At 51.7% G+C, this 4,681-nt stretch overlaps 1 pseudogene across 1 annotated transcript; it reads right to left on the reverse strand.

Annotated features, from left to right (window-relative positions):
- Nucleotides 1-1,207: 1,207 nt before the first annotated feature.
- Nucleotides 1,208-2,389, reverse strand: LOC101574805 (annotated as a pseudogene). The gene has a single exon (XR_001117223.2). The product of XR_001117223.2 is annotated as a poly(rC)-binding protein 2 pseudogene (transcript).
- Nucleotides 2,390-4,681: the final 2,292 nt, after the last annotated feature.

Below are 4,681 nucleotides of genomic sequence, written 5' to 3' on the forward strand. Positions count from 1 at the left end.
AAAATAAAAATCAATAAAACGGGCCGGGTAGATGGCTCAGTAGAATAAGCACCTGCCTGGCAAGTGCAGGGTCATGAGTTCAATCCCTAGTACTACAAAAATAAATAAATGAAATTAATTAGTTAACTCAAAGGCCTGGGGATGTAGTTCAGGGCAAGGGTATTGGATTGAACCCCCAGTCCCATAACCAAATAGGCTTACGCTTGGCTCACACATGTGGAGGCTAGAAGGCCCTGATCCAGCAGCAACCACATTTGGTGAGGCCTGGTGCGTGGAGGAGGGGGAGCCCAGGCAACGCAGCAGCCACTCCAATGTGACTGTGCTGGACGCTCTAAGTCCCCCACCCTGGGACTTAAGGGAGACACCCAGCCACGTGTTCTCAGCTTCTCACAGTTCTGTTCTCTACACAGTACCTTCACATGGGGAGTTGCTGGTGCCTCTAGCAATTCCTGAGCGTGGACAGGCCTGGAGGCACTGAGGTGTGGGACGGGGAGTGGGCAGAGCCCGCATCTGGGAAAGGGCCTGGAGACTGCAGAGGGAGTGGCGCTGGACACACAGACCGGAAGCTGGCCTGAGCCCCGTCACCCATGTGACACCTGGGGTCTGAGGAAGTCCCCCAAGAGGGCATAAGGAGCCCACCTTGCTCCAGGCAGGTTCTTTTTTTTTTTTTTTTTTTTTTCCCACTGTGGCATCCAGTTTCTATTCACAAAGAAAAAGCTCCAGTCCATCTTTTAATTTTTTTGAAAAATTCCTGACATTACAGAACTGAAATGTATTAATATTCCATTCTTAACATTTTCATGACAAACAGAAAAATTCATGAGCCAAAAAAAAAAAAAAAACAGGGAGAAGCTTAAAAAACTAAATATGGATCTCAGCATAAACAGCTGAACAGAGAATGGAATTAAAACGCTTTTTTTAAATTTTTTTTTAACATTGTGTGTGTGTGTGTGTGTGTGTGTGTGTGTGTGTGTGTGGCCAGCTCAGCCCACCAGGGGGCAGGGCTGGCTGGCATGTGGTGCTGGGGGATCGAACCGCGGTCCCTGTGCTTTGCCAAGCTTGTTCCAAGTAGGTGCTTCAGACCACTGAGCCATCTCTCCAGCCACTTAAAACACTTTAATTAAAAAATCACGAGTGGATGATAAAGTGTGTAGAAACTGAAAATTTACAAACTACTTAAAACCTGGAATCGCTGACTGTTCAGACACTACACAGATGGATCATGGGTGACGGTGAAGAGCAGAAAGGGTGATGGACGAAGCTGCATTGTTCTAGCTGCTCCCAGGCCACCCGTCTCCGAGGAAAGCCTGACATTGATTAGATATCGAGCCAGGCTAGTGCTGGCAGCAGATCCAGTGATGGTAACCTGCCTAGCAGTAGATCCTTCCACTGGGTTTGCAATTTTGATCTGCGCCCCAGACATCTGACAGATCTCATTGATTTTGGCGCCTTGACGGCCAATTATGCAGCCAATCAAATCATTTGGAATGGTGAATTCATGAGAAGTAGTCTGAGCAGATGCATCCAAACCTGCCCAATAGCCTTTCACCTCTGGAGAGCTGGATTCAATGCCACTGAATCCGGTGCTGCCATGCGTCTTGGGAAAATGAGACTGTTGCATTGCCAACTGGTGCAGCTTGGTCAACTCTAGAGGTGGTCCCTCCAGGTCAGGGTTGAGGCACATGGACGGGGTGGTGTGGGGAAAGCTCACACTGTCGCTGCCTGTGCTGTACCTGTCCTGACCACCTGCAAAGATGACTGGAGAACTTGATGGCTTGGGCCGGTACAGGATGGTCACGCCCTTCGGGGGGGACTCCAACATGACCACGCAGATCTGTTTGACACACTCAATGATGGACTGCGGGGTGCCAGCGGTAGTGATGGCCCGCTCAGCTGAACTGGGGAGCGTATCTCCTGCCACTCGGACCTGAGCCCCTGTACTCTCTCGTATTTCCTTGATCTTGCAGCCACCTTTCCCAATGAGAGAGCCACACTGACTAGCAGGGACCACCAGCCTCAGAGTGACCAGGGGTCTACTGGAGGCTGTGCTATTGGTCATAGAGCTGCTGATGTCCTCTTCCAGTTTGTCAGTGATCATAGCAAAGGCTTTGAAGATGGCATTAGCGGGTCCAGCCAAAGTGATAATTCGCTCAGGACAATTCCCTTCTGAGATGTTGATACGTGCACCACTCTCCTCACGCATCTTCTTAACTGATTCTTTCTTTCCAATGATACTGCCAACTTCCTTCCCATGCATAAGTAGCCGGATGGTGAGAGTGACATTTAATCCACCTTCAATCACACCGGTGTCCATGTCAAATACTATGGGGAGCTGAACTTTTTGAGTGCTCAAGTCTTTGGTCACTGGGGGGAGGTCAAAGCCAAAAACTGCAGGCGTGAGGCAACTGAGGGGAAAAGGGGAGCGGGCAGGAGGCTGGGGGCAGAACAATAGGGGCAGGCGGGAAGGCAAGTGTCCCCCCACACCCCGCAAGCGGGCGGAGGAGGAAGGGGGGGTGGACGAGGAGGAAGAGGAAGAGGGAAAGAGACCCTGGGGTGGTGGGCGTCGGAGGGTGGGCAGGAGAGGGCACAGGCTGCGGCTGCTCTGGCTGCTGGTCTGGGATCCAGGCAGGTTCTTGACCTTCATCAAAGAAAAGTGGTTCAGGACCCTTGGGTGAGGGGCTGGGCACCTTTGCCAGGTGGAAATCAAATGTATGGCAAGCAGAGAGGGAGAGCTGGTGACTAAGGGGGAGCCATGATGAGGGGGGCAGCTGTGGCCTCGGGGGCCCCTTGAAACAGGTGATTTAGGGTTTGTTTCTTATGAGTCATTGTGTAGTCCAGGCTGGCCTTGTACTCACTGTGTAGTGCAGGCTAATCTCAAATAGCGATGAGCCTTCTGCATCAGCCTTCTAAGTGCTGGGATTATAGGTGTGTACCCTATTATTTTATTTGAAGATAGTCTTTCATTTTACTAAGTTGCTGAATTGCCGAGACTGGGCACAAACTCCAGCCTCACCCCTCAGAGTACTGGGATACCACACCTGGATCTTGCTTGCTTGGTTTTTCCTTTCTTTCTTTGTTCTCTTGTTTGGTCAGGGTCTCACCCTGTAATCCAGGCTGTCCTGGAACACCATGTAGCTCAGGTTGCCTTCAAACTCGTGATCCTCCTGCCTCAGCTTCCCTAGTGCCGCGCAGCACCATGCCAGCTTGCTCCTGGGTACTGGCTGCAGAACCCAAAAGGAAGGAGCTGCCCGCGCCCTCTGAAGCCATGGCTTGGGCTGCTCCCGAAGCCCGGCGCGTTGCACGGTGTTCTCATCCAAATACCTGTTTCGGCCCTGACAATGACTGTTCTCTTTTCTAATATATTTAGTACGGGGTCGACAGTATCTCACTACACAGATCTGATTTGTAGTGATTCTGTGTTTTCAGCCTCCCAAGCACTGGGATTACAGGTGTGTGCCACCACACCCAGTTTCAATCACCAACTCATTGTGCCCCAGGGGCAGGGCTGGCATGGCATTCCAGGAATTGAACCCTGACCCCTGTGCTCTGCCTAAGCAGGCACTTTAGTCCATGGAGCTATCTGGCTAGGCCAGGACAATGACCTGCTTAGGCCACCACCACATCCCTTCCTGCCTCCATTGCACTCCTTTCCCCATTGGGCCAGGGAGATGGCTCAGTAGAATAAGTGCTTGCCTGGCTGTGTTCAATCCCTAGTTCTGCCAAAAAAAGAAAAAGAAAAGAAAGCATACTCATGTCCCCTGGCTGCCACCTCCTTGGCTCTTCCTTAGCCCCAATTTCAGTGATCTCCCACTCTCCTCCTGACTGCCAGCTCCCAGTTCATCTCCTTATCCTCTTCCTTTACTCCACCCCCTCCACCTGCCCATCGTGTGGTCCCTCAATATCCACCTGCCACAGCCCTACCCATCAGTCATCTGTGGTCCCCCCTGCCCCGGCTCTGATGCCCCCAGGGACCCCAACCCTGACCACCCACAAGCCCCTGGCACAGCAAAGCCACATTCTTCAGGGATGGGCACCTTGAGGGACCCTAGTCATCTGGAAGGCTGTGTCAGGCCCCACCTACACCGTTACTCCTGGTGAGTCTAGAACTGTCAGGACCAGGGGTCTGTGAAGTGCATGGGTCCACTAAGCCAGGACAGGGCTGGAAGGGTAGCACTGCATCCTGCGATACATTCCACAGCCACCAGCACAGGCAGCCATGGCTGGGCACAACCACCAGACCAAAGCTGTGGTGCTGTGTCTGCCTGGGGGGGTTAGCATGCTGGGCTGACTGGCCATGATAGCAGCTTGGGAGAGGCATCCTCATGGCCCCTGGGCAGCGCCCTTGGCCAGGTGGGATTTAGACCATGGCTTCAAGGTAAAGTTTGTTGTTGGCTTGTTAACTAATTAACTGATTTCTCCTCCCCACTTGCATTTGTCATTTGATTCAGGGCATGTCAGTTCAGAGCACAGTGATGCATGCCTGTGATCTCAGCACTAAGGAAGCTGAGGCAAGGGAGTCATGGTAAGGCTGAGGCCAGCCTGGGCTACCCAGAAAGAATCTGTCTCAAAGTAATAACAATAATAATAATAATAATAATAATAATAATAATAAATTTAAAATATGGGGCTGGGGATATAGCTCAGTGGCACATGCATCTGCCTGGCAAGGACAAGGTCCTGA

This window comes from Octodon degus, unplaced genomic scaffold (assembly GCF_000260255.1).
Source record: "Octodon degus isolate 3935 unplaced genomic scaffold, OctDeg1.0 scaffold00093, whole genome shotgun sequence".
NCBI lineage: Eukaryota > Metazoa > Chordata > Mammalia > Rodentia > Octodontidae > Octodon > Octodon degus.